The sequence below is a fragment of the Hyla sarda genome, chromosome 3 (assembly GCF_029499605.1).
Source record: "Hyla sarda isolate aHylSar1 chromosome 3, aHylSar1.hap1, whole genome shotgun sequence".
Classification (NCBI taxonomy): domain Eukaryota; kingdom Metazoa; phylum Chordata; class Amphibia; order Anura; family Hylidae; genus Hyla; species Hyla sarda.
In genome coordinates this window covers 255,911,888-255,938,888 of record NC_079191.1, presented here as the reverse complement: position 1 = coordinate 255,938,888, position 27,001 = coordinate 255,911,888, and the positions used below count along the sequence as shown (strand labels likewise).

The following is a 27,001-nucleotide window of genomic DNA, read 5'->3' as shown; positions in this document are numbered from 1 at the left end:
ATCTTAGCCACCTTACTTTTCCAACATGCATCCCACCTCTATACAATCTCTGAATCTATAGTTCCTCAAACAGTAATAATGACTCCCTTGGTGCCCTAAATGGTAAATGTGGGGTATGTCCCAGATTTCTCCCAATTAGCCAGATACATGCAGTCCCCTCCCCCCCCAGTAGTCAGGCATTCCCCCCAAGTAGCCAGGTAGGCCCCCAGTAGGCAACAGTTTATCCCCCCAGTAGGTGGCAGTTATCCCCCAACCCTCCCCCACAATAGACAGCAGTTATCCCCCCCCCAAGTAGGCAGCAGTTATAACCTCAGTAGGCAAAAAGTTATTCCCCCAGTAGGCAGCAGTTATGCCTCCCCAGGAGCTAGCAGTTATTCCCCAGTACGCAGCAGTTATCCCTCTCCCAGTAGGCAGAAGTTACTCCACCCCCAGTAGTTAGCAGTTATTCCCTTAGTAGGCAGCAGTAAATCCCCCCAGTAGACAGCAGTTATCCCCCCTATCCAGTAGGCAGCAGTTACCCATCACCAATAGGCAGTAGGTATCCCCCCTTCCCTGAGTAGGCAGCAGTTATCCCCCTTTCCCAGTAAGAAGCAGTTATTTCCCCTTCCCAGTAGGCAGCAGTTATTCCACCTTCCCCCAGTAGGCAGCAGTAAATCCCCCCAGTATGCAGCAGTCCCCCCCCCCAGTAGGCAGCAGTTACTAATTACCAGTAGGCAGCAGTTATTCCCCCTCCCCTAGTAGGCAGCAGGTTCCACCACCCCCCCCTCTCCAGCAGTTGGTAATAATATGTTTAGCACTCAAATGGGGCAGAGTCATTCTCTAAAGGGGCATTTCCATTTGAGACATTTATTACTTTTACAAATAACAATCCATAATTGTTTTATTCAATACTCCAGTAAGATGATGGAGAGGTTGTTGTAGCTTATGGAAGTTATGGAAATAACTGATATAAAATCATGCGTGCACAGTAATCTTGTTTCCTCTCTCTCCCCAGGGAAACAGGGGACCCATATTCTCTGATACATACGTATGGTAGAAGTGGACAACCTTTTCTGTCTACAAGTCACTTTATCAGAGGAGTATTTATGGCATATGAAAAGCAATAGTATGTGCCATAAATGTCTATAAGGTAAGGGTTCTATCAGTTATATTGCATCTCTAGAGAGCGGTACTGGCTGGCAATGTGACTCTTGAACTTGAAAAGCTAGATAAGGTTGTGCTTCCCTAGTAGAAAGTAAAAGAATGGAATTCAAGTTATTTATATAATATTTGGATAAATGTAGTGTAACCTTTAATTATTCACTGTTGAGAATACATTATTTTTCAAAGAAAATATGTTATGCTACCTAACCTGCTGCCCTTAACAAGGCAATATAATAATAACATACCAAAGTGCATAAAAATTTGTCCAGTGTTCCACCTCCTCACTAAGGATTGATGACACTGTAAGGTTATGATCACATGACTACTGTGCGCCGCTAAAGGGAGCTCCATCACTCAGTCCATTGGAAGGACGGGAGTTCAGCAGAGAAAAAAATACTGCTTGTCCGAGTTCCCTTAAAATGTCAGACACTTTAGAGGAGAAGTCAATGGGATCCCACTGGCAGTTTAAGTTCTGCTCTGACCCATTCAGGGTCCATTCAACACAAAAAAACTAAAAAGGATCTAAATGGACCCTGAACAAATCAGAGCACAACAACAGTGTGAACCTAACCTAAGCCATCAGGCAGTGTATTCTTCCCTGGAAGCAATGTAATCTGTAAAAAGAGAACCTTTGTATCTCCCAGCAGAATAACAGCCTATGGTTGCATATTATTACCATGTGGGCGTAGATTTTCTCCATAATAAATCTAATAAATTTCTGCAGCATAAATAATATGCTACCTTTTTCATTTTTGCACTTTCATTTTTTCCTCCTCACCTTCTAAAAATCATAACACTTTCAATTTATCCCCTACAATATTTGTGGGGCAGAATTGAAAAAAACAAAACCCTGCCATTTTGTAACTTTTGGGGGCTTCCGATTCTACACAGTGCACTTTTCGGTAAAAATGGTAAGGGCCCTCCCGCCTTTTTTTAAGCTGATGAGGACACCGAGGTTTCCCTGCGGTGGTCCCGATCAGCTCCGCTGAGCTGCCAGGATAGATTTTTTCTATTTTTGACAAAGTTGATTGCGGCGTCTAAGGGGTTAATGCTGGGCATCACCGAGATTGGTGATGTCCGGTATTAGCCACGGGCCCCGGCGGCTGTCAGCTTGTGACCCCGCGTCATAGAGGGGGAGTGGGATGAGGATGTAAAGATACGCCCTTCGTCCTTAAAGGGGTACTCCGCCCCTGGCATCTTATCCCCTATCCAAAGGATAGGGGATAAGATGTCAGATCGCCACAGTCCCGCTGCTGGGGACCCAGGGGATCACCGCTGCGAGTTCGCTCTGTGCGTAATGACGGGTGATACAGGGGCCGCTCCGCCCCTCATGACATCACGGCCCATCCCCTTAATGCAAGTCTATGGCAGGGGGCGTGACGACTGCCACGCCCCCTCCCATAGACTTGTATTGACGGGGGCGGGCCGTGACGCCACGAGGGGCGGAGCCGTGACGTAACGATGCTCCGGCCCCTGTATTGCCCCTCATTACGTGCAGAGCGATCTCGCTCTGCGCAGTAATGATAGCAGGGTGCTGCAGCAGTGATCCCCGGGGTCCCCAGCAGCGGGACACCGGTGATCTGACATCTTATCCCCTATCCTTTGGATAGGGGATAAGATGTCTAGGGGCGGAGTACCCCTTTAAGGTGTTAAAGGGGTACTTCAGTGAAAAACAATTTTTTTTTAAATCAACTGGTACTAGAATGTTAATGTGATTTGTAAATTACTTCATAACTTAATCCTTCCAATACTTATCAGCTGCTGTATACTACAGAGCAAGTTCTTTTCTTTTTGAATTCCTTTTCTGTCCGACAACAGTGCTCTCTGCTGAAACCTCTGTCCATGTCAGGAACTGTCCGGAGCAGGAGAAAATCCCCATAGCAAACATATGCTGCTAACCTTAACATAAATGATCCCTAAGGTAAAGGCAGCTGTAGCTGGAGATTGAGATGAGGTTTCTGGCGGATTTCACTGTGAATTTTTGTGTACTGGAGTAAGCGTTTAAATTAAAACTTGTTGGAAAGTCACGTGACACAGAGCTGAATACTGAATACTCAGACTACCACTGAACAGGTACACCTTAAATTTCAATAAACATACATTCAGACCAGATTATTTGATTGACGAAGACATGTGTTTCCAATTCGGTCTCTCACTTATTACCATGTTTTATCCTTACACACACTTTGGATTTTTACCTGCAAAAAAAGCTTGTGTGACTTCCAATTTCTCACTTATGGTTTCTGCAATGAGGGACTATACAGTGCCACATGTATAGAAAAACTCATGATAAAAATTCAATACACTTAGGCTAAGTTCAGACTGCTGTCATGCTCTGAAGGGTCTGTTCAGCTCTTTTTTCCGAAAGGACCCTAAATGGGTTGAATCCCATCGAGTCTCATTGCCTTGAATGGGGTCTGTCAGGTGTCCGATATTTTAGGGCAGTTAAACCCCTTATCAGGATTGGTGCTCATCTTCTTAGCACTTACATTAGAAAACATTTATTTTGAATCTGAAGACTGGTACTTCCAACTTTTGACCATAAGAGGGTGCTGTTGTACTACACATTATGTGCTGGTAAATAAATGCATGTTATACAGTATGTAAGAGATGTTGAGATGAAGAGAATGTGTCATTACAAAATTGCGTATTGTATCCTAACTTTATTAACAAAGTAAGTATGCTTAACCTCTTAATGATGAAGGACGTAAATGTACGTCCTGGTGCGGTGGTACTTAAAGGGGTACTCCGGTGAAAACCTTTTTTCTTTTAAATCGACTGGTGGCAGAAAGTTAAACATATTTGTAAATTACTTCTATTAAAAAATCTTAATCCTTCCTGTAGTTATTAGCTGGTGAATACTATAGAGGAAATTATTTTCTTTTTGGAATGCTCTCTGATGACATCACGAGCACAGTTCTCTCTGCTGACGTTACTATAATAATAATAATGCTTTATTTATTGTTTTCCTTAGTGGGATTTGAACCCAAGGTCACAGCACTGCAAGGCAGCAGTGCTAACCACTGAGCCACCATGCTGCCCCTAGTATACATCTGCTATGCATGGTTGCTAAAATGGACAGAGATGTCAGCAGAGAGCACTGTGCTCGTGATGTCATCAGTGTTCCAAAAAGAAAGGAATTTCCTCTGTAGCATTCAGCAGCTAATAAGTACTGGAAGGATTAAGATTTTTTAATATAAGTAATTTACAAATATGTTTAACTTTCTGCCACCAGTTGATTTAAAAGAAAAAAGGTTTTCACCGGAGTACCTCTTTAACGCACCAGGACGCACCAGGATGTACATGATCGCAAGCATCAGAGCGATGCTCGGGTTATGCCCAGCAGTTCCCGGCTGCTGATAGCAGCCAGGGACCCGCCGGTAATGGCTGACATCCACAATCACGTGAATGTCTGCCATTAACCCCTCAGATGCCGTGATCAATACAGCAAAGCTGTGTGTTGACCTGTATGATAGCGCCTTTATTTACACTTTTGGGGTATAATCACAAACACAGTATACCTACCGGTTTTAAAATAGCAGTGCAACAAATAGCATGTACATTTAACACGCATTAGCCTTCTAAAGCGCCTGTATGTATATATTCTTGGTTTAAAGGGGTACTCCGCCCCTGGCATCTTATCCCCTATCCAAAGGATAGGGGATAAGATGTTAGATCGCCGCGGTCCCGCTGCTGGGGACCCCGGGGATCGCCACTGCGGCACCCTGCCATCATTACTGCACAGAGCGAGTTCGCTCTGTGCGTAATGACGGGCAATACAGGGGCCGGAGCAGCGTGACGTCATGGCTCCACCCCTCATGACATCACGGCCTGTCCCCTTAATGCAAGTCTATGGCAGGGGGCGTGACGACCCCTCCCATAGACTTGTATTGACGGGGGAGGGCCGTGACATCACGGGGGAGGAGCCTTGACGTAACAATGCTCTGGCCCCTGTATTGCCCGTCATTACGTGCAGAGCGATCTCGCTCTGCGCAGTAATGATAGCGGGGTGCTGAAGCAGCGATCCCCGGGGTCCCCAGCACTGGGACCCCGGTGATCTGACATCTTATCCCCTATCCTTTGGATAGGGGATAAGATGTCTAGGGGCGGAGTACCGCTTTAATAAAACACACATTATAGAGTGGGACAAAATAGCTTAAGGGGGAACAGTCTAGTATTTAGTAAGCCACCAATTGTGCAAATTCTCCCACTTAAAAAGATAAGAGGCCTGTAATTTTTATCATAGTTATACCTCAACTATGAGAGACATAATGAGAAAAAAAAAATCCATAAAATCACATTGTCTGATTTTTAATGAATTTATTTGCAAATTATGGTGGGAAATAAGTATTTGGTCACCTGCAAACAAGCAAGATCTCTGGCTCTCACAGACCTGTAACTTCTTCTTTAAGAGTCTCCTCTGTCCTCCACTTGTTTTCTGTATTAATGGCACCTGTTTGAACTTGTTATCAGTATAAAAGACACCTGTTCACAACCTCAAACAGTCACACTCCAAACTCCACTATGGCCAAGACCAAAGAGCTGTCAGAGGTCACCAGAAACAAAATTATAGACCTGCACCAGGCTGGGAAGACTGAATCTGCTAAAGGCAAGCAGCTTGGTGTGAAGAAATCAACTGAGGGAGCAATTATTCGAAAATGGAAGACATACAAGACCAATGATCATCTCCCTCGATCTGGGGCTCCATGCAAGATCTCACCCCATGGTGTCAGAATGATCACAAGGACGGTGAGCAAAAATCCCAGAACCACACGGGGGGACCTAGTGAATGACCTGCAGAGAGCTGGGACCAAAGTAACAAAAGCTACCATCAGTAACACCCTACGCCACCAGGGACTCAAATCATGCAGTGCCAGATGTGTCCCGCTGCTTAAGCCAGTACATGTCCGGGCCCATCTGAAGTTTGCTAGAGAGCATTTGGATGATCCAGAAGAGTATTGGGAGAATGTCATATGGTCAGATGAAACCAAAGTAGAACTTTTTGGTAAAAACTCAACTCTTTGTGTTTGAAGGAGAAAGAATGCCGAGTTGCATCCAAAGAACACCATATCTACTGTGAAGCATGGGGGTGGAAACATCATGCTTTGGGGCTGATTTTCTGCTAAGGGACCAGGACGACTGATCCATGTAAAGAAAAGAATGAATGGGGCCATGTATTGTAAAATTTTGAGTAAAAACCTCCTTCCATCAGCAAGGACATTGAAGATGAAACGTGGCTGGGTCTTTCAGCATGACAGTGATCCCAAACACACCGCTCGGGCAATGAAGGAGTGGCTTCATAAGAAGCATTTCAAGGTCCTGGAGTGGCCTAGCCAGTCTCCAGATCTCAACCCTTTAGAAAACCTTTGGAGGGAGTTGAAAGTCCGTGTTGCCCAGCAACAGCCCCAAAACATCACTGCTTTAGAGGAGATCTGCATGAAGGAAAGGGCCAAAATACCAGCAACAGTGTGTGAAAATCTTGTGAAGACTTACAAAAGACGTTTGACCTCTGTCATTGCCAACAAACGGAATATAACAAAGTATTGGGATAAACATTTGTTATTGACCAAATACTTATTTTCCACCATCATTTGCAAATAAATTATTTAAAAATTAGACATTGTGATTTTATGGATTTTTTTCCCATTATGCCTCTCATAGTTGAGGTATACCTATGATGAAAATTACAGGCCTCTCTCATCTTTTTAAGTGGGAGAACTTGCACAATTGGCTGACTAAATACTTTTTCGCCCCACTATATTTACTTAGTTGTAAGCTAACAGCGTAATAAAAAGAATGTACATTAAACTCGCATTAGCCTTCAAAATGTCCTGTACACATTTATCCTTTGTTTAATCGAACAGACACTTAACCTACCCGGTTGTTAGTTAACAATGTTGTTCAAATGTTGAAAGTTAAAGTTGACTAGTAGGCAACTGAAAAAGCACCCCAAAAATATCAAAATAACCTTAAAATATTTTATAAGATACAAAAAATACATCTGGTAAAGGAATTGTTGGATGGGGTAGAGGAAAGAACACCCCTGCCATGTTCTTTCCAAGTAAGAGTACTGGTGGCAGTACCAGCACCAATACAGATAGCAGCAGCCGCAGCCAGGTGCCTGGTGGGAGAAGTAGTTGCCACATCAGCCAACCAAAGTTCTCACTGTCTTTCAGGGGTTGTGTAGTTTTACAGGATAGTACGACCCTTTTGAACTGGTTGACTCATTTGAGGTCTTCTCACAAGGAGAAAGAAGAGTCTGATGATATGGTGGTGAGTTAGTTGTGAATTCTTGTGCTATAGTCAGCCTTTGAGACATGTTGCTGAGGTGGTGGAGGGGTTGCAGTGGCTGAGCATGTCAATTGTGGGACTCAAGGTGGTAGGAATGGTGCAGATACTAAGGCATCATGGTGGATATGCTGAGGACGAACAATGAACCCACAATCAGACATCAGCAGTTCATACTGAGAATGTCAAGTATTGGCAGGGAAGAAGTGCAACACTATTCTCGCCCATTCCCCCTTTCCCTGCCTACTTGCCTATCCTCCTTAGGCAGGGGATCAACAACCACATTGACGGACCCTTCCTAAAATAGGTGAGGGGAGAAAGGGTCAACAAAACAAACTATAATACAGTCAAAGTCAGGATACTGTAAGGGAGCACACAGACTAACAGAAATAATATCTAAACACACACACACAATAAGTCACAGTCCAGAAGTCGAGTCATTACCAAGAGATCCCAGAAGTGCCAAGTCGCAGAAACAGGAGAAGGGTCAGAGAGTGGAGCCAATGGGTCAGATTTGCCAGGAATACAGGATACAATATACATGCTAGCAAGGAGATGAAGCTCTTTCGCAGGCAGGGTGTGTGAGCAGACTGCCAACTTATATAGGAGCCAGAACAGGTGCTCCAATGAAGGTCAGCTGACCAGTCCAGACAGCCGGTCGTAACCCAGCAACAAAAAGTAAACAAAAGAAACTGTCAGAACCGTTTAACCCTATGGGTCCGGACAGTACCCCTCCCCCTTTTAGGAGGGGCCACTAGACCCTTAAATATGGGTTTGTCCGGATGAGAGTCGTGGAATTTCTTGACCAAGGTGGAAACACGAATGAAAGAAGCTGGAACCCACAATCTCTCCACTGGACCATACCCTTTCCAGTGAACCAACTATTGGACCGAGTTTTGTACCCGACGATTCAACAGGAGGAGGCACAGGAACAGGGGATTGTGTAGGAACAGACAATTTCAGTAAAGAACAATGAAAAACATTATGGACCTTAATTGAAGTAGGCAATTTTAATCTGTAACACACCGAATTAATAACTTCAATTATCTCATGAGGCCCAATAGACCGAGAAGCCAACTTTTTAGACTGCATCTTGAGATGCAAATGTTTACTCAAAGTAGTTTCAACCTCAGGATTATCATTAATGGTATAAGTACAGGAAGAAAACCGTGGAAGAAATCCATATACACAGAAGAATGGTGACATACCAGTAGAAGAATGATCTTGATTATTCAAAGCAAACTCAGCAAGAGACAGAAAAGAAGCTCATTCATCCTGTCTATCTGACACGTAACATCTATGGTATTGTTAGACATTCTGATTCATTCTTTCTGTTTAACCATTAGATTGTGGATGAAAAGCTTGTGGATATAAAGCTTGCCAAAATTTTGAAATAAATTGTACACCTCGATAAGACACAATATTTTCGGGAACCCCATGGTACCTAACAACATGTCTTAAAAATAGATTAGCAAGAATTTTGGCCAAAGGGAGATTTTTTTTAGAGGAACGAGTTTACACTGTTTACTGAACCTGTCAACCACCACCCATAGAAGAGTCTTTCCCTCATCATAATCAGTCATCAGTCATAAAATCCATAGAAATATAAGTCCAGGGCCTATTGGGAATAGACAACGGACACAACTCTCCTGCGGGACGTGTCCGATGAGTCTTTGCTCGAGCACAAATTTCACATGCGATATCAAAAGACTCCACATCCCTGTTGAGAATTGGCCACCAGAATTTCCTTTGAAGCAATTTCCTTGTACCCTGAATACCAGAATGACCTGCCAATGGGAAACAATGACATTCTTCAATAATTCAGAGATGAAACTGACTGGGTACAAAGATTTTGCCTCTAGGAGTCTCTAGAGGAACCAAGCCTTGATTGTTCAATATCTTAGAAGTTAAATCTAAAGATATTGCTGAAATTACCACAACCTCTGGGAGGATTGTCTCTGGATTAGAATCAATAGGCTGAGAAGCACTGAAACTCCACGATAAGGCATCAGCCTTAACTTTTTTAGTACCCGGATGATAAGTGATGACAAAATAAAACCGAGTAAAAAAACAAGGCCCATCGGGCTTGACGAGGATTGAGACATTTGTCAGACTCAAGGATGGTAACATTTTTGTGATCAGTAATTACTGTAACCTAATGAACTGACCCTTCGAGAAAATGTCTCCATTCCTCAAAAGCCCACTTAATTGCCAAATGCTCTTGATTACCACCATTATAGTTCTGTTCTGCAGCAGAAAGTTTTCGAGAGAAAAAAGCACAAGGCCGTAACTTAGTCAAAGAAGCAGTTCCCCGCGACAATACTGCTCCAGCACCAACTTCAGAGGCATCAACTTCAACAATAAAGGGCTTGGTCTGATCTGATTGGACTACTTTCGGAGCAGAGATGAAACACCCCTTGAGATGTTCAAAAGCTGCCTTCGGCCTCCATAGACCAGTTAACCAGATTTCCCCTTTGCGAGTTAAATCAGTCAATGGTTTTGCAATGATAGGAAAGTTTTTAATACACTTTCCTTAGTAATTTGCAAAGCCCAGAAACCGTTGTAAAGCCTTTAAAGAAGAAGGCAGCACCCAGTATGAAACTGCCTTAGCCATCTCAGGATCCATTTTGAAATGTCCTGGAGTTGAGATATACCTCTTGTACCGCTTTGACACCAAAGACACACTTTTCTTGTTTAACGAATAATTTGTTTTGACGAAGTACCTGGAGGACAGAACGTACATGATTTACATGAGATGACCAATCCCAAGAAAAACATTTGTATGTCATCTAGGTAAACCACTAGGAATTTTCCAAAAATTCACAAAAAATATTATTGACCAAATTCTGAAAAACTGCTGATGCATTACTGAGACCAAAAGGCATTACCAGATATTCAAAATTATCTTCAGGGGTATTAAATGCAGTTTTCCATTCATCTCACTCTTTTGTTCTGAATAAGTTATAAGCTCCTCAAAGATCAAGTTTAGAAAACCAACATGCTCCATGTATTTGATTAAACAAATATGGAATAAGAGGCAACGGATATTGATTTTTAACAGTAATCTGATAATAAATACATGGCCTTTGCCACAAAGAAGAAACCTGCTCCCATAAGAGATACAGAAGGACGAATATAACCCTTTTGAAAACTTGACTGAATGTAATCCTTCATAGCTCCTCTTTCAGGACCAGACAAATTATAAATTCGCCCCTTAGGATACTTGGCATCAGATACAAGTTCAATAGCACAGTCATAATCTTGGTGTGGGGGCAAAGCAAAGGAGCCTTCTTAGAAAAAAATCAGAAATAAATTTGGGTAGATTACTTTGGGCCACACCAAGGGTTGCAACACATTTGTTGATACAATCAGGAGCCCACTATGAGTTCCACGGAGGACCAATTGAAGACAGGAATATGATTTCTTAACCAAGGTAAACCCAAAATCACATTTACTGACAAATTTTCCAAAACCAAAAATGTGATTTTTTCATAATGCAATGACCCAACAAGTAATCCCACCTCCAGAGTGGAATAATAAACACAAACCCCAGACAAAGATGTGTAATCCACTCCCGCAATGGGATAGAATTTTCCAACAATTTAAAGGGAAGACTCAAAGACTTAATAAAATTCAGATCAACAAAGTTAGCAGCATTTTTTCAAGAAAAAATATTTGGACTGGTAACAAGAGTTTAGAAGACAATTTCGGAGATACCTGTGCGCCTAAATAATTTCCCCGATTATCATTTAGGCGCTTGCTTTCCCGTCTGTTGGTGTTTGGAACAATTCTGTATCCGGTGTCCCGTCTTTCCACAAAAGAAGCATGAGTTGTTCTTCTTCTGGATAGATTTTCTCTCCTGGGATGACAATTTTCCTATCTGCATGGGTTCCTCAGAAGAGACATGAGAGACAGGTAAAGAAAACAACATGGAGGAAGGAGAGTGAGAAACAGAGGAAACAGATCATTCACGTCTTCTCTCTCTTAAACGTCTGTCAAGTCGTACCGCTAAAGTCATGGCCTGTTCTAAGGAGTTAGGTGGTGGATAGTTTACAAGGATACCCTTAATAGCATCAGATAATCCTAGTCTGAACTGACACCTAAGTGCTGGATTATTCCAACCAGATACTGTACACTATTTTCGAAAATCTGTACAATTCTCCTCAGCCGTTCTTCGCCCCTGTTTAAGATTAACCAGTCAGATTTGCTAGAAGTACAGGATACAATATACACGCCAGCTAGGAGATGAAGCTCTTTCGCAGGCAGAGTGTGAGAGCAGACTGCCAGCTTATACAGGAGCCAGAACAAATGTTCCAATCAAGGTCTGCTGACCAGTCCAGACAGCCGGGCGTATCCCAGCAACAAAAAGTAAACAAATGAAACTGTCAGAACCGTTTAACCCTATGGGTTCTGACAGAGAAGAGTTGTGGGGATGATGAAGAGGAGTTTGAGAATGTGGATGCATGCAGGCTTATTGGTCTGAGCAGCTCAGGAGCAGGTGCAGAAGTAAGCAAACACTGCACAGAACACACACGATAGTCCATAGCAAAGCAGCAGGTGGTCAATTTTCGGGGGCCTCTCTCTACTTAGGATCTAGAGTGAAGCGAGGTCCCTGGTCCACTCAGGATCTAGAGGTGTAGGAGATACCCTTGGAGAATAAGCAGGATCATAATCCTTAGTAGTTAAGCCTCAGTGTTTCAGCATAGCCTTCACCTGTAAGGAAACCCCATCTTGCGCAGCAGCTTGGTGATCGGACATTTTTTTTAACCTTGCCTGTAGCACCGAAAGATCTGCAAACAGATCTGCCGTTGGAATGCGGCAGTGGGAGAAGCTTGCATATTCGAGGATACCTGCATTTATGCATCCTTGGTATGAAAAGACGTGAAAGGGGCCAGAATATCTTTAGGTATGTGATCAGGCAAGTTCCTTGGTTTAGGTTCAGTATGGGACCTGTCTACAGAGTATTCATATTCTGGCAGTTTATGCACCAGGGCACGTGTGGAAATATTTAGCCATGTGGCTATATTTATCCAAGCAATCCAAGCAATCATTAAGAGAATGTCAGACATCAACCAAGTTACCATGTTATGTGCCACTGCAAATGACATCTTTGTCTTAGTATGGGACACCCTGTCTCCCAAATCCTGTATGGATAAAATTAACTTATCCCCTATCCACAGGATGGGGGATAAGTTAATTTGCAGCCGCCACATACTTCATTAATTTCTATGGGAGACAGAAGACAGAAGAACAGTACTCTGTAGTGCATTCTATCTACTGGTAGATGACACGTGCTCCTCCCTGAGAGAGCCGGGGTCCCGTCTTGGAGATCGCTGGGGGCCCCAGCGGCTGGACCCCTGCGATTAGCCACTTATCCTATTGAGTACTACTTTATGTGACCAGACCAACTTCGCAAAGTCCTGTAGGAAACTGTGCAGCATAGTGAGCATGTCCTTCAGGGCGATATCAGTATGTGTGATTACACCCTTAGGGTAGGGTCACATATAGCGCCAATGGCAGTCACATGAGTAAGTTCCCTGCTGCGGCCAGTGGCTCTGTGTGTTTGCTCGTGGCGGTGGATTTCTCAATGCGCATCTGCTATGAGCAGGCACTGTGTATACAGCGTGAAATACGCCACTACAAATAGACACAGAGCTACCCGGTTGTAGCAGAGAGCTCAATCTTGTGACTGCCGTCTGCGCATCCACAGCATAAAATATGCTGCGGATGCACTATGTGTGACCATACCCGTACAGCAATTTAAAGGGCTACTCCGGTGGAATTTTTTTTTTCATATGAACTGGCTCTGTTATACTACAGAGGAAGTTGAGTTGTTCTTTTCTGTCTGACCACAGTGCTCTCTGCTGACACCCCTGTCTATGTCAGGAATTGTCCAGAGCAGGAGAAAATCCCCATAGCAAACTTCTCCTGCTCTGGACAGTTCCTGACATGGACAGAGGTGTCTGCAGAGAGCACTTTGGTCAGACTGGAAAGAACTTCACAACTTCCTCTGGAGCATACAGCAGCTGATAAATCCTGGAAGGATTAAGATTTTTTAATTGAAGTAATTTGCAAATCGGTTTTACTTTCTGGCACCCCTTGATTTGAATTTTTTTTCCACCGGAGTACCACTTTAAGAGACTTAACATCAACTACAAGTGAATAGAGGTAATATACCAAAATGTAGTAAATGGCATTAACTATTTTTGTCATCCCACATAGAGATAGTTGGTGACTACTAGAGAAGAGCGAATTTTCTGAAAATTAGATTAGTCTGATTCGCGAATATTCCAAAAATAATTGTTTCAATCTGAATTTATTCGCAGCTAATTTCAATATAAAATGACTATTTCTGGGCTACAGAGAGCCTCAATAGGGGTGTAGAACAATTTGCCTTGTCGTAACACACATAGGGAGTGTGCTGGGTTAGAGAAATAATACTGTTATTCAGTATGACATGCAGATTCCAGGCGTCGCTATTAGAATCACTGCCACAGAGCATCTGGATGTGGCAGCAGGGTAGGGAGACCATATGGCGTCACAATAGAAGAGATTAAAGAGATATTTTAATTTCATTTAAATTTATAAATAATTTTTTTAATCCTCTTTTGAGGACCCATTGGAGGGCAAGTCTGGTGAGCATCGTCTATTAAGTCTATTAAGCCATGCACGTAAGTAAACACGGTTGGTACTGTGAAACTGCATATGAAACTGTGAATGTGTCATTTAATCAGTTATGTTTTTTTTTTCCTGCTCCAACCTGTATCCTTTGATTCTTGTGGTAATTTCAGGGCAAATATATGACAACGACCCTAGGGCCTCACAATTAAAGAGATTAAAGAAAAGATTAAAGAGATTTTTTTTAATTTAAATTGAAGATTTTGAATAGATCAACAAGTTTAATGTTCCAGCAGCATGAGGAGATCACATGGCGGCACAATTACAGAGCCTGGTAATTGGAATGAAAAAACTTTAAATCCTTTTTTGAGGACCGATTGGAGGACAAGTCTGATGCCAGCAGCCGCGGTAATTCTAGCTACAATAGTGTATAATTTCTGCAGTGTAAGCTATGGAAAAGCTCCTACTTGTATCTTAAAATTGAGCTGGCGGTCCGCCTTGAAGTGAACTACCACCTGTTCCAGCCCCTGCCTCTCAGCACCCCCCTCCCCCCACTCATGACTGAGTGTGCCAGGTGCCCGAAGTGTTTAGAATTTAAATTGAAGATTTTGAATAGATTAAAAAGTTTAATTTTATGTGCCAGCAGCATGAGGAAATCACATGGCGGCATAATGACACAGCCTGGAGGTGGCGGCAGCCTATGTTAGCCGCAGAGCAGCACAATGATAGAGCCTGGAGGGGCCAGCAGTATGATGAGACCATAGGATGGCACAATGACAGGGTCTGGAGGTGGCAGCAGGGTTGGGAGACCATATGGCATCACAAATGAAGATATTAAAGAGATTTTTCAGATGTCATTTGAAGAGATATTCTGGTGGAAAACATATTTTTTTAAATGAACTGGTGCCAGAAAGTTAAACAGATTTGTAAATTACTTCGATTAAAAAACCTTAAAGGGGTACTCCACTGGAAAACATTTTCTATAAAATCAACTGGTGCCAGAAAGTTAAACAGATTTGTAAATTACTTCTATTAAAGCATCTTAAAGGGGCACTCCACTGGAAAACATTTTCTTTAAACTCAATTGGTGCCAGAAAGTTAAACAGATTTGTAAATTACTTCTATAAAAAAATCCCAATTCTTACAGTACTTACATTACACAGGAAGTACTCCAGTACTCAGTGTATAATACACAGGAAGTTCTTTTCTTTTTGAATTTCCTTTCTGCCTGACCACAAGTGCTCTCTGCTGACACCTCTGTCAATTTTTGGAACTGTCCAGAGTAGGAGCATCCTCTGGCCACTAACTGTCCCCTATTAGCTTTAGAATAATACACCCCAGTACAGTTGCAACATAAAGTGTACTCTCTCTCTACTGTCCCTGTCTATGTGCCTGCCTGCAGTTATGTGGGCTTCAGGTGAATTCATTTGCCACTGTAAAGATCTTTTTCTCAGTAACACACACAGACAGAAACTTTCTGCTCTCTCAGGAAAAATTCCCAGCAATGCCTGTCTGCAGCGATGGCTGCTGAATATATAGAGCTGTGATATCACAGGGCTGGCTGGATGCTGATAGGCTGCATGCCGCATGTGATTCAGGGTGATCCCGCCTACCCTCCTTCCTGCCCTCCCATAGTTCCTTGCCCCATGTCCCCATACGTGTAGCTGCCATTTAAGATCCTGGCCTGGACCACACTAAATGGAGTTTAATGAAGCGATTCTTCTAATCAAATCGCGACGATATTCGGATTGGTTAAAAATTTTCAGAAAATTTGTAACAAATTTGGATTTGTCCGATTCGCTCATCTCTAGTGACTACAAAGGAACTTGATCAGCCAGTTTAACTAAAATGACCACAATATATAGCAACTTAGGTGACTAACAACAAATATGGAGGTATCTGAGTAATTGTAAATGAACATGAACTGGTTAACAGTGAATAATATGTATATAGTTAAATGACTGTGAATAATATTGAAATATTTTTATTACTGTGAATAAATATGCAGATATTTCAGTGACTGTGGATCATATGGAGATATTTGGGTGCCTGTGAATAATACACTGAAATAAAGGTGACTGTGAAAAATATACAGAACTTTGGGTGACTGTAATACTTTGAAAATACTTGGGTGACAAGTAAACGTGGAGCTGTCTGGTGTTTTTACTTTGTATTTAAATGTTGGGCCTATATTAAATTTTTTGTCTGTTATTTCTTTTTTTTTTTTTGTTTAGATGAGAGGACATGAGCTCCAGTTAGGCTATAACATTCATTGTAATGGCTGACTATAGGCAGGGGAGGACAGGACATAATGTAATGTACACATCATGTTATGACAGGGCCTACAGTGACCAGACTTAGAGCCACCATAAGAAAATGTTTACACAGAGTGGATACACATTTAGGGCATACGGCAACCACATAACAAAAAACACCTTCTGCCGTATCACCGCTGGACCCATGCTATGTCCCATTTCTTTTCATAAGGTGACCGCCAATTTGTCTACAGTATCCAGTTTATGAACTGGTCTGCTGAGCTTTTCAGTCCAGTTCAAAAACCGGGTACGGTGGGAAAGGAATCTGACCAGGGTCACCAGCTGACTCCTGTCACCTTATTGAAATTAATTAGGTACAGCACGGGTCTGGTAGGGATTCAGCAGGAGGCAGTTTTAAAAATTCTCCTCGGATGCGGCAGCCTAAAATGTGATATGAATGCAGCCTTAGGAGCTACATCTCAACTTTTTTTTTTATATAGAAAATGTATGGCACTCCCCTTGCAGTGAAATAGTGGAAGAATTCTATTTATGCATTCCAACATACAAAGGGATGTTTGGTCAATTCAGACCTTCATCAGACCTGATTGCTGTGGAGGAGAGAAAAAGTCAAGGACGAGTAACGATCAGGTACCATCTGTCAGGTAAGAAGTATAGCGACCACAGTCGAAATGTGGCATTCCACCTTCCGACTGCGGTCGCTATACTTCTTACTTGTGGTCGCTTACTTCTTACGTTTTGATGTACGTTTTGCCGAAAGGCAGGAAGAACTACGCTCTGAGAGGGAACCTCCTCGTACCCGGCAATTTCCTCCTGTGTTCCAACGTCCATCTCCTGTGCCTGCTGCTGAAGAGGCTATGCAAGTGGATCGATCCCGCTTGACGCCACTAGAGAGATCTCGACGTCACAGTGAGAATTTGTGCCTATATTGTGCTAGCCCAGAGCACTTCCTCAAAGACTGTACACTTCGTCCACAGTGTCTGGGAAACGCTCACACCTAGGGTATGTGGGAGAGGCCTCCCAAGGTGGGAATACTACCTCTCCTCGCTTAATCATTTCTGCACAAATCTTCGCTTCTGCCAAGTCTTCCTTCAGCGCTACTGCATTTTTTGACTCTGGATCCGCAGGTGACTTTATTTGCTTCTTTGGTCCAAAAATATCTCCTGGCTTGCCAAGCCTTTGTTCATCTTCTCAGTTAATGGACAAAATTTGGACTGTATGGTGAACTTCCGTACTGAATCTCTCATCATGCAAGTGGGAATGTTGCATAAAGAAAAGATTGAATTCTATGTTCTTCCACACTTTAATTCTGAGCTTCTTCTTGGCCTTCCCTGGTTATGACGTCACTCTCCGCATCTGGATTGGAGAACTGGAGAAATTATCCGCTGGGGACAATTCTGTCAAAATCGTTGTCTCCAACCAGTTCAGTCTTAAGTTGTTTCTTGTCCTCCTCCTTTACCTGGCCTGCCGCCACCTTACCAAGATTTTTCTGACATATTCTGCAAGAAGCAGGATCGGTCTCTTCCTCCATATTGTCCTTATGACTGCCCTATAGATCTTCTGCCTTTTACCACTCCTCCTCGTGCAAGGATTTACCCTTTATCGGTTCCTGAGACCAAAGCCATGGCTGAGCATATCCAGGAGAATCTCCAAAAGGGATTTATCTGTAAGTCCTCTTCTCCTGCTGGAGCAGGTTTCTTCTTTGTAGGGAAGAAGGATGGCTCACTCCATCCATGCATTGACTACAGAGGACTTAACAAAATCACGGTCAAGAATTGTTTCCCACTACCTCTTATCTCTGAACTTTTTGACCGTCTCCGTAGTGCCAAGATCTTCTCCAAGTTGGGCTTATGAGGAGCATATAACCTCATTCGTATCTGCAAGGGAGATGAATGGAAAACAACCTTCAATACTCGTGATGGATATTTTGAGTATCTCGTAATGCCTTTTGGTTTCTGCAATGCTCCAGCTGTTTTTCAAGAGTTTGTCAATGATATCTTCCATGATCTTCTCTACACCTGTGTTGTTGTATCCCTAGATGACATTCCGATCTTCTCTACCAACTTAAAGGAGCATCAAACTCATGTTTGTCTGGTTCTTAGGTGTCTACGGAAGAATCATCTCTACGCCAAACTGGAGAAATGCCTATTCGAGAAATATAGTCTTCTGTTTTTTGGCAACATTGTCTATCATCAAGGCCTGCAGATGGATCCAGATAAATTGTCTGCGGTATTGGATTGGCCTTGTCTTTCTGGCTTACGTGCTATTCAATGCTTTCTGGGATTTGCTAACTATTATCGTCAATTCATCCCAGATTTTTCTTACTTGGTTGCTCCATTTGTGTCTCTCACAAAAAAAGACTTCTAATCCTAATTTTTGGCCTCATGAGGCCGAATTGGCCTTCTCCCATTTAAAGTCTGCGTTTGCCTCTGCTCCCATGCTTACAAGACCTGATCCGGAGAGGCCCTTTGCTTTGGAGGTTGATGCCAAATCTGTTGGAGCCTTTGCCGTTCTTACGCAGAAAAATGCCAGGGGCAAGACTGTAACTTGTGGGTTCTTCTCCAAGACCTTCTCTCCCGCTGAGAGGAATTACTCCATTGGAGATCATGAACTCCCCGCAATCAAGTAGACTTGTGCACTAGAAAAATTTTCGTTTCGTTTCCTTTCATTTTTTCGTTTTGGAAACAATTTTCGGTTCGGTAATATTCTCGGTTTTGATTTTTCGGATACATTCGGTATTCGGGTGTTTGGTCTGATTTTTCGGATACATTCAGTATTCGGGTTTTTTATTTTCTTTCGGATACATTCGGTATTCGGGTACATTCGGTAAATCTTTTAATTCTTTTTTGGACTTTAGCGATCCTCAAAAATTATGGAGATACCTTTTTTATAAAAATTTCTAAGGGTACCATAAAAAAATTATAATAAAAAAGATACAGTAGTGATGGAAAAAATTGTATCTAACAAAATGTATCTTTTTTTATTATGAAATGTTTATTAATTTTTAAACAGGGATCAATTTATGTAAGCGGGTAAAGCACTAAAAATGTAGCCAACAATAATAAAAATGTAGTGTGTGCGTGTTTTTCACTTTTTAAATTTTTTTTTTAGGTAGTACTACTACTCCCAGCATGGAACACACTGTAGTACTAGTTACCTGTACTAATTGACAGATCGCCGGGGTCCCTTGCGATCCTCTTGTATAATGTATAGATGCGGCGGCCGCTCTTCTATGGTCCCCTGCACTCATATATATATATATACACATATTCATATTTCCCGCAGAGCTGTGATTGGCCAGATGGTTCCAGCCAATCACAGCTCTCTGTGAGAAATAGGAATAAGTGTATATATACGGCAGTGCAGGGGACCATAGGAGAGCGGCCGCCGCATCTATACATTATACAGGAGGATGACAGCGGCTGTCAGGAGTGATACCCGCAGTGATCTTTCCTTTACTACAAGTACTATTACTCCCAACATGGAGTACACTCTGCTCCATGCTGGGAGCTGTAGTACCTGCATTAATAGACAGATCGCAGCGGGTGTCAGAAGTTACACTCGTTGCGATATGTCTATTAATGCAGGTACTACAGCTCCCAGCATGGAGCAGAGTGTGCTCCATGTTGGGAGTATTAGTACCTGCAGTAAGGGACAGATCCCAGCGGATGTCACTCCTCCTGACACCCGCTGTGATTGTCCTTATGTGAATGTCGGGATCAGCTGTTCTCAGGGCTACAGAGCCGGGAGAACAGCTGACGCTGAGCTGTAGGTATACATCGTATATCTACTGCCCAGCAAGAACTTACAGTGAGCCTGCAATGTGTATACAGTATACACATTGCTGGCTCACTTAACCCCTTGCTTAGCTGTGCGCTATGCGCAAGCTCAGCAAGGAAAGAGTTAACTTACACTGCTGGACAGTGTAGGTTAACCCTTTGGGCGGTATACACTATATACGGCAATCTATAGATAGCTGTATATAGTGTATACAGAAGACGTAGTTCGCTTACTTCCCTCGAGTACTGGGCAGGTCCGTGTAGCTCCGCCCCTAGTGATAATGTCATTAGAGGGGCGGAGCTACAGAAGGGAACTAGGCTAGTTAATCTGAAGCTCTGTTCACATTGTCCGTTTTGTATAATGGGAACAGACCCTTCTGGCAGTGTCTACCCAGACAGGGAGACTCCAGCTGTTGCTAAACTACAACTCCCAGCATGCCCAGACAGCCAAAGGATGTCTGGGTATGCTGGGAATTGTAGTTTTGCACCAATTGATGGCTCCCTGTTTGGGTAGACATTGCATCATGGGTGCTCTCCCCAGCGAACAGCGCCAAAAATGTCATAACCAATTTTTTGTGTTTTTTTTCCTCTCGTTTCAGATCCGTGTATGCAGAGGATTACGGCGGATTTTTTTTTCTTTTAATAAAATGGTTAACGAGGGCTGTGGGGGAGTGTTTTTTTAAATAAAATTATTTTTCCAATGAGTTGTTTTTTTTTTATTTTAATTGAATTTTCAGGCTTAGTAGTGGAAGCCGGTCTTATTGACTGAATCCATTACTAGGCCAGGGCTTAGTGCTAGCCCCAAAAACAGCTAGCGCTAACCCCCAATTATTACCCCGGAAACCACCGCCACAGGGGTGCCGGGAAGAGCCGGTACCAACAGGCCTGGAGCGTCAAAAATGGCGCTCCTGGGCCTAGGTGGTTACAGGCTGGCGTTAGTTAGGCTGGCGAGGGCCAGTAACAATGGTCCTCGCCCACCCTGGTAATGTTAGGCTGTTGCTATTTGCTTGTATTGTGCTGAGAATGAAAATACAGGGAACCCTATGCATTTTTTTTTTTTTTTAAATAAATGAAAAAAAAACGCATAGGGTTCCCCGTATTTTCATTCTCAGCACAATACCAACCAAGCAGCAACAGCCTGACGTTACCAGGGTGGGCGAGGACCATTGTTACTGGCCCTCCCCAGCCTAAATAACGCCAGCCTGTTACCGCCTAGGCCCAGGAGCGCCATTTTTAATGCTCCGGGCCTGTTGGTACCAGCTCTTCCTAGCACCCCTGTGGCGGGGCGTACCGGGGTAATAATTGGGGGTTAGCGCTAGCTGTTTTTGGGGCTAGCACTAAGCCCTGGCCTAGTAATGGATTCCGTCAATAAGACAGCTTCCACTACTAAGCCTGAAAATTCAATAAAAAAAGCACAACACATTGGAAAAATTATTTTATTTAAAAAAACACTCCCCCACAGCCCTCATTATCCATTTTATAAAAAGAAAAAAATAATTCGCCGTAATCCATCGAATCCGCAGTAATCCTCTGCATACACGCATCTGAAACGAGAAGAAAAAAAACATAAAAAATTGGTTATGACATTTTCTACCCAAACAGGGAGCCACCAATTGGTGCAAAACTACAACTCCCAGCATGCCCAGACAGCCTTTGGCTGTCTGGGCATGCTGGGAGTTGTAGTTTAGAAACAGCTGGAGTCTCCCTGTCTGGGTAGACACTGCCAGAAGGGTCTGTTCACATTATACAAAACGGACAATGTGAACAGAGCTTCAGATTAACTAGCCTAGTTCCCTTCTGTAGCTCCGCCCCCTAATTACGTCATCACTAGGGGTGGAGCTACACAGACCTGCCCGGGACTCGAGGGAAGTAAGCGGACTTCGTCTTCTGTATACACTATATACAGCTATCTATAGATAGCTGTATATAGTGTATACCGCCCAAAGGGTTAACCTACACTGTCCAGCAGTGTAAGTTAACTCTTTCCTTGCTGGGCTTGCGCATAGCGCCCAGCTCAGCAAGGGGTTAAGTGAGCCAGCAATGTGTATACTGTATACACATTGCAAGCTCACTGTAAGTTCTTTCTGGGCAGTAGGTACACAATGTATACCTACGGCTCAGTGTCAGCTGTTCTCCCGGCTCTGTAGCCCTGAGAACAGCTGATCCCGACTTTCACATCAGGAGGATCGCAGCGGGTGTCAGGAGGAGTGACATCCGCGTGGATCTGTCCCTTACTGCAGGCACTAATACTCCCAACATGGAGCACACTCTGCTCCATACTGGGAGCTGTAGTACCTGCATTAATAGACATATCGCAACGAGTGTAACTTCTGACACCCGCTGCGATCTGTCTATTAATGCAGGTACTACAGCTCCCAGCATGGAGCAGAGTGTACTCCATGTTGGGAGTAGTAGTACTTGTAGTAAAGGAAAGATCACTGCGGGTATCACTCCTGACTGCCGCTGTGATGCTCCTGTATAATATATGGATGCTGCGGCCGCTCTCCTATGGTCCCCTGCACGGCCGTATATATACACATATTCCTATTTCTCACAGAGAGCTGTGATTGGCTGGAACCATCTGGCCAATCACAGCTCTGCGGGAAATATGAATATGTGTATATATACGTGAGTGCAGGGGACCATAGAAGAGCGGCCGCCGCATCTATACATTATACAAGAGGATCGCAAGGGACCCCGGCGATCTGTCAATTAGTACAGGTAGTACTACTCCCATCATGGAACAGTGTGTTCCATGCGGGGAGTAGTAGTACTATCTAAAAAAAAAATTTTTTAAATGTGAAAAACACGCACACACTACATTTTTATTATTGTCGTCTACATTTTTAGTGCTTTACCCGCTCACATAAATTGATCCCTGTTTAAAAATTAATAAACATTTCATAATAAAAAAGATACATTTCTTTAGATACAATTTTTTCCATCACTACTGTATCTTTTTTATTATTATTTTCTTGTTATTAGAGTTAATTCTTTACGTTCATTTACGGATAACGAACACATTCGTTATTTACCGCATAATTCGGTAAATAACTAATGCATTCGTTATTTTGCTATACGTATTATCGTGGCTCTTCGGGAATGTTCAAAATATGGATGGGTCCGAATGCACGAAAACGGTAAAATTCGGTAAATTAGACATTCGTGCCGGACCGAATTGCACATGTCTACAATCAAGCTAGCTTTGGAGGAATGACGACATTTATTGGAAGGTTCTTCTCATCCAGTCAGCTGGACACTCCGACCATAAGAATCTTCTATACCTTCAGTCTGCTTAGCATTTGAACCCTCGCCAGGCAAGGTGGTCTCTGTTCTTTTCTAGGTTCAACTTCTTCATTCACTTCCGTCCAGCAGACAAGAACATCACGGCAGATGCCCTCTCCAAGTACTCTGACGTCATTGGTTTGGACCCCCCGCCTAGGCTTTTTATTCCTCCTGATCAATTGATTTCTGCTGCTTCTGCTGAAATTCAGCATGCTCCTCCTGGAAAATCCTTGTTCCCGCCAGATTGAGATGCAAGGTACTGCAGGTCATCTGCAGGTCATCCTGGAATACGTAAGACTCTACTTCTAATCTCTCGGCACTACTGGAGGCCCCATCTTGAACGTGATGCTTCTGATTTTGTCCGTTCCTGTGATACTTGTGCCGTGAAAAAAACTCCTTGGCAGAGACAGAGAATTTTACCGATCTGCCACCATCATGTAATAACACTGTCATTTGGGTCGTTGTAGATCGATATTCCAAGGTGGCTCATTTCAATCCCCTACCGGGTCTTCCTTCTGCCCCACAGCTGGCGAAGTACTTCTTGCTTCATATCGTTAGTCTTCATGGTTTTCCTCAGCATATCGTTTAGGATTGTGGAGTGCAGTTTGTCTCTAAGTTCTGGTGAGCCCTTTGTACCCGTCTGGACATCTATCTGGACTTCTTCTTGGCCTACCGCCCTCAGTCCAATGGTCAGGTAGAGAGGGTTAATCAAATTCTTTATACTTATCTTCGTCATTTTGTTTCAGCTCACCAAGACGATTGGGTCGACCCAGTCGACCCAAGAGGTTTTCCCCTGGGCTGAATTTTCATGTAATCATAAGGATTCTGAGTCCACAAGGTCATCTCCCTTCCATGTTGTCTACGGACTCCATCTCCATTCTCCTCTTCCTCTTTCAGTTTCCTCCGGTGTGCCTATTGTTGATGAGCTGGTGACTTCTCCACAATCTGGCAACAAACCCGACATTTGTTATCTCAGGCTTCCTCATGCATGAAGGCGCAGGCTGGTGACATGGTGACCACGAGTTGCCATATCCTACCTGTGCCTCGAATTTCCTACCTGTGCCATCTGTGTGGTTGAGCCGTGCCAGGGGTAGCGACCTTGGTGCTGCCTACCGCAGCAAGTCCATCCTGTTTTGCGGCGGGCACCTTAGACTCCTCTCCCTGGTACAGTCCATGTCATCAGCCACACAGGTCCAGTGGATCCACTACCACCAGTGTTCTTGTCTACTGAAACGTGAGTGCTACAGACCTTTTTACCATAACGTACATTCCGTAAAAACGCAAACCCAAAATTGCTAAATTGTGGTTTTCTTTTTTATTCCCCCCTGCCCCAAAAAGCATTTTTTTTTTGTTGGGTAAAACTTTTGGTTTGCCCTCACATGGGTAATGTCTCTTGAAAGACAAGGAGAAAAAAAATGCTAAATTGTGGTTTTCTTTTAAATTCCCCCCCCCCCCGCCCCAAAAAGCATTTTTTTTTTTTGTTGGGTAAAACTTTTGGTTTGCCCTCACATGGGTAATGTCTCTTGAAAGACAAGGAGAAAAAAAAAACTTAAAAAAGAAAACTTACTGTGTCCTCAAGGTCAAAATGGGCTGTGTCCTTTGTTTTTTTTTAATACAGCTAGTAGACCAAATCCACAATAAATACATACAATGAATGTCATTAAGGTGCCCATGGTAAAAAAAAAAGTATAACATGTGGTATACTATATTTACGGAATTTGTCTCTGGCATAGTGTAAATCTGTTGTGTTATTCTATACAGTGAAATAATGGCAACCTCTTCACTTTTTCCGCCGATGTCAGGTCGATGAAGTTCCTTGAAATCATTTTAAGTACAAGCATGTGACAAGCCATTCAAAATAAAACAGTGTGAAAGAGTACTTTTATGGAAACTTTGTTGTGGTACACCTGGGCCGGAAGAAGCGTCCGCAGTGACGCGAAACTAGTAGCCTATCAGTGGTGTGCCCCGCGTCTGAGAGCTGTGCTGGCTCTCGCTCCCAGCCATGGACTGAATATTTCTGTTCGTTGCAGCTGTTTTATCGAAATAAAACTTCATCTTGTTGACACTTGAAGTCTGGGTGAGTGCGACATCTATTTATTCTTATCAAATGTTCTTTTATTTTTGGTATTAGAGCAAAGGAATTAAGTCGTTTATTAAAGAAATGTGAAAAGTAAAAACAATTTTTTTTATTTAAATAAATGAGGAATGCCATTGTAATAGTAACATAGTAACATAGTTCATAAGGTTGAAAAAAGACCAGGGTCGATCAAGTTCAGCCTGTAACTCTAATGAGTCCCTACTGAGTTGATCCAGAGGAAGGCAAAAAACCCTCATACTAGAGGTAAAAATTCCTTCCCAACTCCAAATATATCAGTCAGAATAGATCCCTGGATCAACCTTCTGTCCCCATAGATCTAGAATCCATAACCTGTAATGTTATTATTCTCCAAAAATGCATCCAGACCCCTTTCAAATTCTTTAACCGAGTTAACCATGACCACCTCCTCTGGCAGAGAACTCCACAGTCTCACTGCTCTTACAGTAAAGAATCCCCATCTGTGTTGGTGTAGAAACCTTCTTTCCTCTAAACGTAGAGGATGCTCCCTTGTTATAGATACAGTCCTGGGTACAAATAGATCAACAGATTTACAAATAAATCTGTACATTGTGTCCTCTAGGCCAGGTAATGCATTTTTAAGCCAATATTTTATTTAATGCAAAACCTCCTAAAAACAGCAGTTTTATGTTTGAAATGGTGTTCCACTGAACTTCATTGATTTCTTGGGCGAAACATCTGTTAGACCTCAATGGGGGACATTTATCAATGTTTGCTTATGTATTCCTTTTTTTAGTGATTTTTTTCTTATGTGCAACATATTTGTCAACTGGTTTCAGCCTGTTGATAAATTTCTTTCACATAAGCAATTTTTTTTGCTTTAGTAGTGGTTTTTTCTGCTCCATGTCTGAACTGGAGTAAATTTAGTAAGATTTTTCATGCCATGCGACTTTTTTGCGACTTTCGCACTTGATAAATCTCTGACCACTGCAAGTCAAAAATCTATTTTTGCTTTGGTAAGCAAGATTTTTATTTTTTGCTTAGGACACTGCACAATCAAAAGAGAAAAAAGAGAGTAGTTGCACTTGCGATTTTTTTGTGACAATTTTAAGCAAAAAAAAAAAAATCTACTAAATGCTTTGAGAAATCTCCCCCATTGTGTTCAATTTCAGTTCTGTTTGAAGGTCTATTTTTTGGTATGCCTTTTGGGACGTTTTGGGAGTTTTGGGACATATACATCCCAAAAAACACCTGCTTTGTAAATAGTCTCAGAGCTTTTGTTGTGTGCCAAAAATCAGCTAAAAAATGTAAACATTCCAAAAGACAGGAAAAAAAGATCTGAAAGTTTCGGATGACTTTTTCCAGTACAATAGACTTTTTTTTTAGGCTAAAATTACAGACCAAAAACTGTGTGTGCACATAGCAAATTGTGAAGGAAGTCTAATCTTTCTTTCTTGATTAACCCCTTAACGACGCATGACGTATATTTACATCCTGCGCCAGCTCCCGCAATATGAAGCGGGGTCCGGCGCTCATCAACGGCCGGGAACCGCGGCTAA

The 27,001-nt window shown here is 42.7% G+C and overlaps 1 long non-coding RNA gene across 2 annotated transcripts in view; it reads left to right on the top strand.

The window, feature by feature from the left end:
- Positions 1–25,379, top strand: part of LOC130362277 (uncharacterized) — a 74,973-nt gene extending 49,594 nt beyond the window's left edge. Inside the window, exons 3-5 of one of the 2 annotated variants that reach the window (XR_008891338.1) lie at positions 995–1,129; positions 16,805–16,966; positions 25,189–25,379. This is a non-coding gene — a long non-coding RNA (uncharacterized LOC130362277). The remainder of the gene's footprint in view (positions 1–994; positions 1,130–16,804; positions 16,967–25,188) is intronic. The other variant, XR_008891339.1, reaches the window with a different exon arrangement.
- Positions 25,380–27,001: the final 1,622 nt, after the last annotated feature.